Genomic DNA, 17001 nt, shown 5'->3' with positions numbered 1-17001 from the left:
TAAATTTTGTGAGGTGTGATCACTTGACCCATTGGGTGAAGTGATCCCTTCTGCATTTGATGTACTCCAAGCTTCTTTCTTTTTCCATGTCTTGTTCATCTCATCTCTGATGTGTTTAACATTTACCTTGCCTTTGCTTTTATCAAATTCACAACTTGGTGCTTTTGATCTAATTGGACAATGCTTACTAATGTGACTAGTCTTCAAATAGCTAAAGCATATAGTTTTACTCAACCACTCATTGTAGTTACTACTGAAGTGTGTCCTGATACAATTTTTAGGAACATGTCCATATTCTTGACAATAGTGATAGCTATATCTTGTATTGTAATCCCAATTATAAGTATTTCCATAGCTTCTTACCTTTGCTAGCTTGTTTGATGGCCACATGGATTTGTATCTACATTTAGAGGCTCTATGTCCATACTTCTGACAATTGTAGCAATATCCTTCAAATTTTTGTTTATACATGGTCCTAGTTTTGCATTCATGTGTCTGATGACCTTTTTTGTTGCACTTATGAAAACGAGCCATGTTCTTAGGCTTGACATTTTGATTTGCATTGTTTTTCCTACACACATTAGTAGTATGTTCTTTCTTTCCACAACTATGACAAGTAGGTTTGGATTTCTTACCTCTGTTGTTCCTTTCTTCACCAACTTTGGATGATTCTCCTTCTTCAATGCTTGTGTAGCCCAATCATAATGTATCTTTTTTGGATCTAGGGAATCTCAGTAATTGCTCAAAGCATTTGATGGCTTCATTTGGCTTGTTGAAACTTTTAGCAAATTCATTTTCTCTTTTTGGATCATTTTGTAATTGTTCATTCTGCAACTTCAATGTAGTTATCTCAATGTCTTTGACATTCAATTCATAGTTGGCATTCATCATTTGACTTAGAGTATCCAATTGCATGTTGGAGATCTTGGTTAGCTCTCTTGACTTTTCTTCCAATCTGTTTCCTAGAATTCTTTGTCTTCCATGGATTTCTTCTTTTGTTTAGCCACTTCACATAGTAGTATAGCTTGTGATTCTTGCTTTATCTTGAGATTTTTGATTTCCTCAACTTGGATTCTGTTCTTTTCCATTAGATCTATAACTATTGCATCAAGTTTGTTGGAGTTTCCATCTACAAATAGCTTGGTGTTGTCTATCTCTTTGGATTGTGTGTCATTTTCTACTATAGCAATCTATTTCCTCCTCTTCAAGGATTTCTTTAGTTCCTCTCTTACCTCATTCAGCTAATGTAGTATGAGATGTATTTCAATTTCCTAGTTCTCAATAGTCTTTTTCAATTTATAGACTTCCATTTCAAGATCTTTCCTCTAATCTACAAAGCTTCTCTTTCAGAGAACAAGGCTCTAATACCAATTGTTGGAATTATAGTGGGAAAGGAGTAAACTTCTAAGAGGGGGGTGAATTAGAAGTTTAAATTTGGACCCATAAAAATTTCACCATTCATATATCGCATGCATTAATATAACGAAATAACATATAAAGCATATGCATCAATAATATAAACATGAAATCAAACACACACACTTAACACTAGATATGATTACCCAAAAACCCTCCAAATGTGAAGGTAAAAATGGGGTGGGGATGGCAGCCAAATATTCACTACTATAGTAATAAAGTGTATCCAATTAAGGTTATAATGGTTTGACCATGAATCATTGTCTACCCTATGAAAGGCCTACCCTATTAAAGGCTTACAAAGACTGTTAAGTCTCACCTTGTTAGAGGATTTGAACACCCTATTAGAAGTCTTCCTGGTTAGAGGACTTCAACTTACAATTAAGAAAGCACCCTATTAAAGGATTCCTACAGCCTTTTAGGACTACTTTGTTAAGAGACTTAACTAAAATCACCTCTCAAAATGTCTTAGCATAGATCCTACAATTGGCACTTGCTTGCTTGATAATAGATCACATCTATCTAATCTCTAATTGATCCTTCATGATCTAATGTATCAATGTTGTATCCTTCTCTATCCTATGTTCTTCACTTAATTGATTCTACAATTCATCTTACTACTAAGTCACCTTGAATGCTCTACAAACTATCTTGTTTGCTTCTCCAATTCAATCAATCATCCATCCAACCATACTGTTAAGATTTTTGGGCTTTTTGCTCCTTAAGTAAACTAAGTTGACTTAGGGGTAGGTATGAATCTATAGCTGAGATGTATCCATATTGCCACTTAAAACTTCCCATTTTCTAATTGGTTGCATGTAATTGTATAGGGAATTTGCATATAGATTTGTCCTTATCTCTAAAAGATTAAAATATATCCTTAAGTTGGCTTGAAAATGGTTTACATAGTTATTTGTGCCATTACAAACAAATATGTCCAATCTATGTTACTCAGCATATGAAGTCTCTAATGCTCATCATACACTATAATTTTGCTTCTAATTTGGCACCTGAACTGCTCAACATCTATTGTTTACTCAGCACTTTAATGACTCGGCACATGAGTGACTTGGCACTCATTGCAACTTGGCATGGTCTAATATTTACATGTTGTACTCAACATGCATTACTAGTTTGGCATGAACTAAGTAAATTTTTTAAGTGTGTTGACGTTCACTTGTCAAAACCAAGCGAAGATCAACAAAGCAAAATGTGAAATTGGATGAGCCTAAGCAAGTGGAATCTCTTAAGGAAACCAGGTATGAATTTAAAGGTAAGTGTTTTTTATGTAATGAAATACTTCATATGAAAATAAATTGTAAAAATAAATCATTTAATCATGTTGCAAATTTTTATTTTCATAATTGTCATGGTATGGATCATAAAGAAACTGATTGTAAGAAGCCTAAATATGATAATGGTAAAAGAAATAGAAAAAAATCTACAAATACTAACCCTACAGATAGAAGAAGATCTAATGAGAGGACATGAAGAGAAAGAAGACCTTTTGATGAAAGAAAGTAGATTGTTAGTTATAAGTGTAACAACTTTGGACACATAGCCTAGAATTATCAAGCACCTATTGATCAAAATAATTCTAGAACAAAAACCACACTATGTCAGTTATGCAACGACTTTGGACATACAACAAAGTACTACAGAATGGACATAAGAAATAATGAAATAAATTTTGGAAATTATAGATGGAATCATGAAAGAAACTTTGAGAAGAAAATAAAAAATGAAAGAAACTTTAGAAATGATAGAACAAATCATGAAAGTAACTCTAGAACTAAGAAAGACAATGAAGATCAAACATATGTAGTCAGTGAACTTAGATAAGAACTTGATGAGCCATTTAACAATAAATATTTCTAAGGAAAAGTTAGAAGATGCAAAGACATGAAGATTGAAGTCAAGAATTGAGTTTGATTAAACCAAGTTGAATTAAGCTTGTTTACAGCACAAAAATTTGAAACTTCATTTAGAGATCAATCTATGAGTAGTGAGGTTTAGAAAAGATGTATCTAAGAGAGTTGAGATTGTGGCTAATCTTGCTTGCAATTTGGAGCTTATCAAAACAAGTTACGAAGGAAATAAGAGTTATTATTGTAACAAAGAAAGTTTATTCTATGATAGAAGATGAAATCTATGTTTTCACAACAAATTTTATGGAGCATTGTCATGATGAAAGGAAGCTATGATTAACCTTGAATAGCATTTGAATCTTAGATAGATGATCTTGACTAGATATTTGATTTCAGAAGAAAAATAAATAGCTTTTTTGATTTGGCAAAGCACACAACTAATGCAAGTTCTAGCTGAATAAATGGAGTACAAACTTGATTATTTCCACATTTTCATTATCTCAAAAGCTTAGAGCACTCAGAAGTGATTTGACAAGGTGATGAGTTATAAGAGTTCTAATGTCCTCATTCTATTTGTGCAAGTTCTAAGAGTGATGAGTTATCAATAGGCTTTATCTATGTAGCCTAAAAGTTTTGTGTTGAGAAGGGGCAAGTTAATTTAAGTGAGATTTCAAGAGTACAACTCCTTTAGAATTTTGAGAAGATAAAGAGAACTAAGAATGGTGTATTTAGATTTCAGTCTCTAATTAATCATATTTTCTTTCATGTACTCAAGAGATTTCCATTTTATCAATTATAGAGATTACGAGTAGTGAAATATGCATTATGGATAAGATAACAGATGTACGCAAATGCATCATGTAGAGAAAATCTTAGATAGTGGTAATTTAATCATTAGGACATTTTAGAATGACATGAAATAGAGTCTAATGGGCACCCTGGAAATGCCCAAAAATTGAACCAACTACTAATAGAGATTTTAATGTCTTTGCATAGATTTGAAACCACATAACATAAACAAGAAGGAATTTATGCAAATTGAAGATTGAACCACTGCTGAAATATTATTAGTTCTCAACTAATTAAATTAAATACATAGAAAACTCACTAATTACCCCAACATCATAAAATCAAATACATAACAAACTCTTCAACTCACTAATTACACCCAATCTGCTTGTAGCTAGAATTGTGTCCAAGTTGCTTGTTAATGAGTTGATAGTAATGAATTCCAAAGGCCAAACCCCAAGGTAATGACATCTAGAATGTCGCAAGAGAGGATATACATCCTCTAATGCCAAGAATAGATCTGTAACTCACACATCCAAGTTCTTATCAAATGCCATTCACAATAATCCAATGCTAAACAATGAAGCTCTCACCTTTTTATACTTTTCATTATCCCTTCTAGAAGGAAATAAAATATTAATTAATTACATTTACTAGAAGCTACCCCCTTCCAATAATTAATGCACTCTAGAAACTTCTCCCTTGCAATACAATAATTAATTGTGCTTCTTAAAAATTAAATGATGTCATATTGAAAGAGTAAGCATTTCTAATATGAATTATATGTAATAGATGATAAGTATGTAAGTTTTGATAAGCTTTTTTTTACTTAGCCAATTTTCCTTACTTTGTTGTCATCAATTCCAATGGGGGATATTGTTGATAATTGGCTATAATGATACTTAGCTTTTGGTACTCATAAAATTGTCTAAGTATGAAACCAATTTACAATAGTGTATCACTTTGATGTATAACTTGTTTATATGATGTTATCTATAAGAGAGAGGCTAAATAGAGATCATATACATATTTATGATGATGTTTATAACCTTAGACATTAGTATGGACAATGTGGAAGAAAGATATTCAAGATGTACAAAATATCAAAATGAAAGGTAAAGGAATTATTTTGTTTACAAAATAATTACTTGACCAATTAGGGTCGATGTTCTATATGTTTACTCTAAGTTGGAAGAGTATATTGTGGTACTAGCTAGCCCAATAAAAGTTTTCCAAAAGGCATGATACTTATGCAAAGACATCTTGTGAAATTATGATGAAGTGTAATGCAAAAGTTTTGAATGTAAAGTTTTGTATCATATGCAGAAATGAATTTTGATAACCTAATTTTGTGATCCAAGATTGAGCTTAGGTTAGAATTCAACTAAAAGAAGGTACAACATTGATAGTTTTTATTCAAGGAACTTTAATTACTTATTTGGGAAGTGATCTCTTCTTGCACTCATTGTACTACAACTCCTAATAGGGTTGGAATCTCCTAACAGGGTCCATCCTCTAACAAGGAACATTTATATTAGTACATCATCTAGTGGGTATCATCCCCACTGGGGTTTTCCCTTGGCCAAGGTTTCCCTAGTTAACAAAATATGGTGTTATTAGTTCTATCTATGCATGGTTACTTTTATTGTTCAACATTACTTATTTACTTTCTTATGCATGGTTCAAAGCAATAAATAATATCTAGTTGGCAACAAAAGTTTTTAGAATACTAATTAACCCCCTCCCCCCACCTCTTAGTATTCTCTATTTCTAACATTGCCTCTAGCTCATATATCTATGTAGTTGTTGGAATCTCCTAATAGGATCCATCCTCTAACAAGGAACATTTATATTAGTACATCATCTAGTGGGTATCATCCCCACTGGGGTTTTCCCTTGGCCAAGGTTTCCCTAGTTAACAAAATATGATGTTATTAGTTCTATCTATACATGGTTACTTTTATTGTTCAACATTACTTCTTTACTTTCTTATGCATGGTTCAAAGCAATAATTGGAATCTCCTAATAGGGTCCATCCTCTAACAAGGAACATTTATATTAGTACATCATCTAGTGGGTATCATCCCCACTGGGATTTTCCCTTGGCCAAGGTTTCCCTAGTTAACAAAATATGGTGTTATTAGTGTTATCTATGCATGGTTACTTTTATTGTTCAACATTACTTGTTTACTTTCTTATGCATGGTTCAAAGCAATAAATAATATCTAGTTGACAATAAAATTTTGTAGAATACTAATTAACCCCCTCCCCCCACCTCTTAGTATTCTCTATTTCTAACATTGCCTCTCCCTCATATATCTATGTAGTTGTCTCTGCTATGACCTTGGATGATTTTTCCATTACATCTTATTCCCTACTCTATTCTACAATGGCAATCTATTCTAGATGGAATATTTTCTCTCTAAGAGATGAAACTTCATAATCCAATCCTTGAACCTTAGCCTCAAGCTCTTAAATTTTATCCTTGTGAACATGGCTCTTGTGAACATGGCTCTTTCTTACCTCATCCTCATGGAGATTCCAAACATTAATGTATTCATGGGCTGATTTGGCTAACCTTGTGTCTATCTTCTCTACTTTTGTCTCATTCATAAATGAGAAGTATATTAAGGCCTTGGAGATTTGTGTCCCAGAGGTACCTTGTAGGGTCCACACAATCATGTTGCCCTATTTTAAGCTTTACACATCCATCAACTTGGCCTTCTTTGATGCAGGAGCCATGCTCTATGGCTTTAGTATTAATATTAAATCTAGATCCTCTTTATAGTCCAACAACACCATATGCCTCATATGATATGGCACTCTGTTGTCTTATGATTTGGTCAAGCATAAATTCTTGTTTAAAATCCCAACTAGACACCAGTAGCATTCCACTCCTCTACACTAGATCCCTTGCCTCCTCCAGTGTTATTACTTCACTTTTAGGATCATAAGCATGCAATTTCTCAATTAACTCCTACTTCTTTTCATTTGATTCTATGTTCAACACCAACTCACTTTGTTTGATTTTATATAAGAAGCTCTTGAATTCAATAAATTTGATTAATTCATCATCTTTATGAATTGTTAGGCTTTGAAGATCCCATCATCCAACCTTGTTGGTACTAGCTCCAAGTCAATCAATGTGTTTTTTTCTGCAACGGCTATATATTGGATGTAACTCTTTCTTAAGTTAGCAAAATACTGACTTTTACTAGGCAATATCTACAATGTCCTCTATTTTACCTTCTCAGGAATGTGCACTACCTTCTTCCTCTTATTTCCTTTGGTGACCTATGATGCCTCAGCAAGCTCATCCTCTTCTATTTCTAAAGTCACATCAAGTTCAGGGTTGTTAGGGTTCACCCTCTCTTCTTCTCCAACTGGTTCCTCTAGCATTTGTGCCATAATTTCAGCATGGTTGGTAACCATCTTCCTTATCTATTGTGGGTAAGGGACATATAGGTAAAATCCTTTGAAATTGAGATCTATTCTCTTAAATTAAGATAATTTTTCAGCTACCTCCCCCTCAACAACAATATTGGGAATGAGATCTTCATGGGGAAACTCTTTTGTACTTGGTAGTGCATAGTTTTTTATTTCCTTAAGGGTGTTCCTCATCTAGTTATTAGGGTCATACATCCTATATGGGATGGTTGAAAAATCATAGTGATAGAGGAAAGAATTAATTTGATCTAGGTATTCTTTTCCAATTGAAAAATCCCCTACCCTAAAGCATCTACATTAGAATGTGTCTCTATACACCTTTGGTCCTAGATACTTCCTATTTACCACGAATAGTTGCTACATGAATTCAATGATGACCAATCCAGGGGGAATGAATTTAGGAAATATATAGGGTGGTTAAGGACAACCATAAACTTTGATAAGGGAAAGGTCAGAAATAGATATATGTCTCCCTAATTATGATCTGATCTTTTATTTTATGGGAGTAGGGTTGGTCTTAAAGACTCTTCAAAATATCAGGGGCCCTAAAATAGACTAGGTCTAACATTTTCATTATAATTGTACTAAAATTATTGAGAAATGAAAAAGAATCATAGTATTGATAGGAACTATCACATACATGCATCCATAGTTGAACTGGAAAATCTCCATTGGCATCAAAAGTGTAACCAATGAAATTTGGGCTTATGTACCCCACATTCTTATGCAAGATTAGGTGCATCAACAATGAATAATGATGGAATTTGAAGTTTTCCATATCTCCACTCTGTGCCAGTCTAATATTATCCTTCATTACTTCTAGAATATACTCAACATAGTCATATTCTCCACCATGGTAGGAGTCTTGCACATCTCTGGAAATGATAAATTGGGCTTCATAAACCATTTCTATTCTATCTATGGCAACCACCTTGTGCACACCATACACTATTTTCACTAGGTAGTTCTTGAACTTGTCCAAAGGAATCTTCTTTTCCACCTTTTTAGGTTAATCACCCACTTGCTTTAGATCCATGGGAATATGTTGTAGCACAAACTTTCCTATGAATGCTTTGGTGTTTGTTTCATATTTATCTTGTAGGTCAACCAGAACTACTAGTTTGTTCATAGGACAATCCTATCCAAATGCTTCAATAAAAGAGGCACAATCTAGTGTGCATAGAATGGTTCCATCCTACATGTGGAATGACTTGGTGGCTAGATTGTATGATTTGATTAGGGACTTTACCAAATCAACATCCACAAACACTTCTAGAAAGATAAGTTTTTCCAAATGCTTCTTCTAGGGATTACGAATAGGGATTTTCTCTACTCTGTTGTGATAGAAGTATTTGAAAATTTTATACCAGTGACTCCAAGGCATGTAACATCTCTAAAACATATATAAGAGTCTCTAAAATCATGATCATTTGCACCAATGGAATTAGAAGATTCTAAGAACAACTTGATCCATTCCTCAACAAAACTATTAGGTTTCTTTTGCCTCATTTTCCCTCCCTTTGAAGTTGAAGTTTCTGCAACTTCCATGCCTAAATCTTGCATCTTTTCTACTTTTTTGTTAGACAACCTAAGAGTAGAGTGAAAAAACTAGAATATTTTGCAACTGGCTCTGAAAATATTGATATGCTCACACTAAAAACTTTTGCAAATTCTCTAAAATCTCTTCTCTTTGCAAATGATAATAGATTACTAGACTATGGAATGTTTTATGTTTTTTGTACTTTCATCAACCTTCTATGTGCATTGATATTAAGTATTCTTGAGCTTTAAATTCAGTCTTGTCTATCACCTTAGATGGAGCATCCACATAACTATCCAACTCAGGAACCTTTATACTTTACTAAAATTTCATTGGTTGTGGGCATTCTGGTGTCACTTTCTAGATCAAAAAATCAAAGTTCACTTTTTCATGTCGAACTAGGATTTTTGATATTATGTGCAATCATACTCACATGAATGTGATTGGGAAAGGAACTATTGATAAGGGGGATGGATACTTCAAATATGTGTTGTGTGTACCTCACTTGAGTCATAATCTTCTTTCCATCTATCAACTCACTCATGGAGATAGAGGAAGGACCATGGAATTCACACCTAAAAAAGGAGCTCTTCATATCATATTAGGTAGCAAAATTTGGCTCTATAGTCTTATGATCCTTTGAATTCAAATCTTTATCTCATTATTGTAAGCCTTGAAAATGGCTTTCACGATCATATGATAAACCATTTATTGTGTCTTCAGAGCTTAACCCTAAGCCTCTTACATTATCATGAGCCACAATTTATAAACCTTGTTGCCATATCTTATCTCACCTTTACTTGCCTTTTGATCTTACGATCATGGTTAACTAGACCATTTCATAACTTTGGCAATTACCTTTCATACACTTATGATGTTATGAGAACAACTTTGGCATAACATCATAACCCAAATTTTAGTCCCTTACAACCTCCCAATCATAGTCACTAAACTAATTTTGTAACATCAGAGTTTCCTTTAGCTGCTATGATTGACCTATAACCACATGACGACAATTATCCTTTCTTTATTGTAGCCTCCAAAGCTTAAATTTTCATCTTCATAGTCTCATGATCTATCACTACTTCATAGCTTCATAAAGTTATTAAATTTCCCTTGAGATCTTATGATCTATTGTGTCTCATAGCATTGGAAGATATGAATTGCCATGTGTCTCAAAAATTTATGCAAATGTGCCTGGCCCCACCTTACTTTATCATTTTTAACTTATGATCCTACGATCGCTTTCTTATTATGCCATCAGACACCTCATATTTTGCTCTTACAATCTTATGATCCTAAGATCTTCACATCTTTGGAGGTCTCCTTGAAAACCTTTATGATTTCTTGATCTCCCCTTTGTCATAAGATTAGAACTCTCCATAACTCTTTGTACTTTATATCCTTGAATCTTACGATCACCACTTTATCATATGGTTGAGAGCCTCTATTTATACCTTTACAATCCCATGATCACCTAAATGTTCTAACATCATACACCTTGATTTTAAAATATCCCATCAAACACTTAAAATGATACGAGACAAGAGGAGTCATAAGATTAGAGATATCATTTTGAACACTTGCAAATGCTATGACCATATCACATATCTTAAGATTGAGAGACTCAACACACTACCCCTACGATCCTCTACTAACCCTTAAATTATAACATCATGAGAGAGAAATTTTAAGCTTATGAGTAGATGCCTAAAACCTAATCACAAGATTGTAGCATATGATATAAATGAAATTCAATCTCCTATTTGAAATAAAACCTAGGGTAAGGGTTAAAATTATTGGTGATTTTAATGAATTTTTCATGAAAAGGGTGCAAACATAACCTTAGAATATCACATTATTCCACTAGGGAAATATTTTCAACAATGGGCTAGGGGGAAAATAACCAAGTTAGGGTTTATTCTATAATTTAGTAAGAAATAAAGCACAAACCCTAAAAATGTGACACATTTCAAAGTCTTTCCACAATAAACTTTTGAATTTTTGGCATATTGAAAATAAGGGCTATCAAAGTCTCTTTCTAGGGATGATGGATAACCTGTATCCATGCAAGAATTCAAAATCTCTAGGTTAAGTAGACCACATACATGATAGCCTATGACAACATTTTTGAGACTATACAAAAACATGTACATATATATAGAGGCTATAGACATATGCACATGAATTTAAACAAATGTACAAAAAATATACAAACCTAACTATTGTTCATGGAAAATAAATACCTTCAATTGAAGTATTTCTTCAAGAATTTTCCATGAACTAGTAATTCAAGAAAGCTTCCTAATAACTCTTTGACACAATATGAATCCTCATCCCAAGTAGAATCAACTATATAGGGACCAAGCTAGATAGGATCAAATTTTTAGTGCTTTCTCTTATCCTCAATCCTTGCATTCTACATTAGGACTAAATCATTTGGTTCAAACTTTCTTGGTGATGCACTCTTATCATACAGAGGTTTTGTTTGCAACTACAGTTTCATAATCCTAGCAAAGGCTTCTTTCCTTGTCTTAGTCAATCCTTCTAATTCACCATCCTTTCTTGTATATCATCAATGATATCTTCATCATTTATCTAAATATAATTATACAGACCTATTACGTTATTCTGAGGCATTCTAGTGTGGATTCCATATACTAGGTCAAAAGGTGCAACTTCTATTTCCTTCTTTATTATTACTCTATCAGCTTAGAATACCAACTATAACTTATAGACCCATGCCTTCTTATTGTCATCCAAAGTCTTTTTTATGAATTTCAACAATCTTTTGTTAGTGGATTCAACCTATGCATTTCCTTGTGGATGATAGGGTGATGAAGTTGACCTAGTAATACAATATTTGTCACACAAATTGATAATTTCTTAGATCTAAAATACATAGCATTATCAGTCACTATTTTCTCAAGACACCCAAACCTTGTAATGATGTTATTTAGTAGAAAATTATTCACCATTTTGCTAGTAGCTTGTTCTAGTAGGAATGGCCTCTACCCACTTTGTAAATTAACTAGTTGCAACTAGTATCTATGAGTAGCCACTACTAGACTTAGTTTATATTTTAGCTATAAAATTCATCCACTAATGCTGAAAAGGTGCTTGAAATTCAACATATTTCAAGGGAAATTTTCTAGAGGACTTTGATTTTGTAAAAAATATCTTGCAAGAATCGCATTTTCTAACTAGGATTTGTGCATCTTTGAATAGGCTAGGCCAAAAAAAGCCTTCTCTCATAATCTTATGGGAAGTATTCATTTCTATGTAACAACCACCACATACCCCTGAATGCATTTCATTCAATACTTTTTTTGATTCATTTTGATCAATGCATTTCAAAAGTATTCCCTCAAAATTCTTCCCCCACAGACTTCCATTGACAATAATGTTTCTTATTGAATGCAATGTTCCAGTCCTCTTTTCATTGTCTGTTAGATGGGGTGGAGCTTGAATATGTTGTAAATGGTATATTACATCTTTGTACCAGTCACATTGATCCATATCATAGGTATCTAGTTTGAGGTCTTCATATACATCATTTATTTGATTAACATCTACATTTGATTAAGCCATGAGCTTTACTAATCCTTGACCTCTTACTAACTTGGTGATCTGGATATCAATATTAAACTCTTGGATTTGGTTTATCCATCTACACTTTCTACCAAATACCTCCTATTAAGAGAAAATATCTTTAACTATTGTGTTAGGCACAAAAGCAAAGCCATCAGCCCCAACTAAGTAACATCTAATAGCCTTAACATCTTTGACAAGTGCATATGTCTTCTTCTCATTGATTTCAGACTAAAGTTCTATAGGTTCAAGAGATTTTCTAAAGAATGCATTTTTTTGTTCATGACCATCTTCATTTTCCTATAGTAGAACTCCTGCTATGGAATGAAAGGATGCAAAAGAAGAGATATGCATAGGCTTTCCATAATCACGTGTCCTAAGGATTGGTGCATGCTTAATGGAATTTTTAATTTCTTGGAAGGCCACAGTTGGTTCACCTTCCCAACTAATAGTTGCTCCTTTCTTGAGCATTTTAGAGATTGGTCTACTAATTTCAGCAAAGTTGGTTACAAATATCCTTAAAAATTTAACTTCCCCAAAGAAAGATCATATATCTTTAACATTCTTGGGCTTTGGCACCTTATCAATTATTTCTACTCTTTCAAGGTCAATCTTAACCCCTTCCTTTGATACTATATGACCTATTGGCTTATGAATTAATAACTTTTGAATAACCTAGTGATAGGAGCAAATATGTCTAGGAATAGTTAATTCTCATCTACAGCATACCCATTTAGACAATAGGGCCAACTATAAGGCTATACTCCTTCCTGTTCTTTAGCCTCTACAAAACCTAGGTGAGTGAACCTATAGATTCTTCATATGGTGTCAGTGTTAAAAGCATACAACTAAATCTAGACAAAGCAAATAAAACCATTATTTATCCTATACTTATGCAACAACATAGGTGTGCAGTTACAAACTACAAATCCTATGAAATCCACAAGCTGAGTGAGGGCATCCTTTTAGCTCCTAATCAAAAAGGGAAATGGATGACTATAAATTTGATTTCAACTTATCCCAAATATACGATAGTAAGAAACATGTTGATCCTTTAGCTTATTAGTGCCTTATATATTTGACAATTCCATAAATCACACACATGCATCTATGATACCAACCACATATTCCATACATCAAGATATCAGATCTATCCTATCACTTTGTAAACCAAACAATGGTGTTTGTGAAGACCTCATTCTAATGAAATATCCTTCTCAAATAATAGGCAACCTTTGTAAATACATTAAGCATTTACTTGGCTCTTTGTTCCAACAATAAAACACATAAGACATAAAACATTAAGGGGATGCAAAAGGGTTCAAGTTCATTGTCTCTTGACCACAAAACATTGCAAATTATAGAGATAGAAGAAAAGAATTGGAATGAAACTAATAAGTTTTTTGTGCATTGTATTCATTTCTTGGAAACTATACATTCAAAATGCATACAAATAACTAGTAGAACCACTAAATAGAATCAAACTATCTATATTAGCTTCATTACTATTGTTCATACAAGAGAGAATACTGAAAATGGTGGAATCACAGTCATGAAAGAGATTTCAACCTAACTAGATCCATCCTTGTGGTATCACAGCAATGAAAATTGTCCAAGAACTGGAACCAAAGCTTACAGTGAGAAAGAAAGAGACAAATATAGGAAAGGAAGAAGAAACCAAATCTGATCTAGAAGTGATACATGTCCACTTGAATCTCCATCCCATATTACTATAAAGCATCTCTCTTCTCTCTACAATTGAAATCTGAAAGGAATCTCATCATTGTGCTCCAACAAATTCAAAATATCTCTTCTAACTAATGAGAAACCTCATCCTAAAAAAATCATCAATTATGCATCTTAAATGTTGATAAAAATTTTTATTAAACTAATGTTGAGATGAAAAACCATCACTAACTACATCCTCAACAACCTTGGCTCACACCTAGTTCATCATTTTTCCAAAAACCAACTCTGAATTGATGTACTTGAAAGTGGTTGCAAAATGAGTACTTGGGACAAAACCCTGAATAACTCCAACATTCAACTTCCTCTACAAAAGCCAACCTCAAATCAAAAAAAAAAAATTAAAGATATTTCCAATGGTATATGATAGTCCTATACCTACTTATCAAAAATTCCCAAGATATCAATTTGACAATCAGGCCCCTGCTGGTTCACAAGACTATATTTCTTTACAAATATTTAATTCCTTTTCTAAAGTTAAAACTCAGAATAAGATATTTATTCATTTTAAATGGCCTATATTTTTAATTCAAAGAGAGAATAATAAAAAATCAAATTTTCTCAACTTTGATTTTTTCCTCTTATTTTCATCTAGGTCAAATTAATTTTACCAAGCTGTGATACATGTCACATTCTAATTGGTTAGGTTCTACACCAACACTTGGGTGCCATGTGGCACCCTTTGATTGGCACACTAATCTACCACTTGTCACTTGATAGACTACTACGCGGTAGCTTCTCATTGGAACTTTTGTTGTATGGTCACTATGTCATGTCAACACCTGTTGGGCACCCTACCACATCACCACCATGTGGCATCTTCTGATTGGCCAAAAATCTATGTCATTGCCACATGGCCCAATGCCATGTGGCAGCAAGGCACTTTCCCACTTTCCTTAACTTTTGATCAACTTTGCAATGCAAGAATGTACCAACCATCAAATCTACCACATGTCACAATCTAGTGACTCCCTCTTGTCACTACCGTATCGTCGTCAAGTACCACATGTCATCAAGCTGCTTCCCCACATTTTTTAACAATTGAGCATCTTTGAAATGTAGGGAAGTTCCAACCATCATATCTCACCATTTGTTTGCATTTGGACCATCCATCTTAAAACTACCATGGAACCTACTCCTTGAAATTCATGCCACATATCACCTTGTGAATAGTCTAGTTGGATGCCATATGTCAATTTTTGGTTTGTTGGATTGGTCTACCACATCAACATCTGAAGCCATGTCATCATCCTTGTCATCACACATGTTGTCAAAATATCTTTAAGTCTCCAATAGCTGACTAAGTTGGCCTCTCATGCATGAGCTCCTTGTCATAAAGTGTGAATGCTTTAGACAATTACCATAAAAGAGCTTGTGTTTAAAAACACATTGTTATGACACCTTCCTACCCACGTGGGACTAAAACTCTATTGGACTCTTGGCTCAACATTACATATTTTTTATAATTATTTCTCTCAAGTCACCTAGATGATATGAATGTTGTAGCTATGAACCTTATACTAGTTTTAAACCACATAAAATACTATATTCAAACAATATGCCTTTCACTCGATGGTCATTGAGACAAAGACACCCAATATGTCTTGTGGAAGAAAGGTCATACTTTCATATTATCAAGCCCCTCTAACTTGACACCATTCAATCACTACAGCTAGATAGGGGCCTATTTCACCCAACAAGAATTATAGAAGTTATTTCACCCAACAATAATTATAGAAGTCTTGTAGTGTCATCCCTGTCCTATGTTTCAAAACCATTATTAGTTCTTTCTACCAACTTTAGAGTTGATTCCTCCAAACCTAAGGTATTCCAACTTCTTCTCAAAAACTCCTACATAGTCTTCTTCATGTCAATTGACTCCTTTTAAGGAATGCCACTCTGCAATATTGGCATAGTATGTGAGGGAGGAAACCTCCAGTCTCATTAATTGAAAATGTCATCTTTTCCCTCCCACAAATATTGTATGATGCTCAAGCTACTATGTCTTGGTATGCAATAAAGAAAAATCAAGAAAGCTTTTTAAAGTTACCATTGTGCCCCTATTCCAACTACAATATGAATGGTATAATGGCCTCTTATGAAAAAAAATTATACTGATTGAAGGACATTTAGAATATAAACAATAGATTTTATATGGTGTCTCCTCATACTTTTCATGTCTATAGAAACAATTATTGTAGCTGCCACATCCTTGAACTGGTGTCTTGTCTACTCCAAACTAATCTAGATTTTTGCTAAAATCATGTTCAAACAAAGCTCTCCACACACACCATCCATGTCATTTGCATTATGATTTTACAAGGACCTAGGGAGAAATAAAATGACATGTATAGCCACTAGATCACTAGGATTTAAAACATTTTGATTACATTCACTACAAAAAAGATTCATACAAAACATTCCTTAAACCTGTGAGCACTTCTTGGAAAGATAACCAACTTATCCTTTTATATCTTCAATTTCTAAGCATTTTCCTTGAGACCCTCCAGTGGTCCTATCTTTTAGGCAACATCTTAATCAGTCTAATGCAATTAGTCGGGACCCAAAGTGGGTCTAGCTTTTAAAAAAAAATCAAATAACTAA

The sequence above is a fragment of the Cupressus sempervirens genome, chromosome 11 (genome assembly GCF_028749045.1).
Source record: "Cupressus sempervirens isolate cs-2001-9-10 chromosome 11, ASM2874904v1, whole genome shotgun sequence".
Taxonomy (NCBI): Eukaryota; Viridiplantae; Streptophyta; class Pinopsida; order Cupressales; family Cupressaceae; genus Cupressus; species Cupressus sempervirens.
This window is presented reverse-complemented; position numbering follows the sequence as displayed.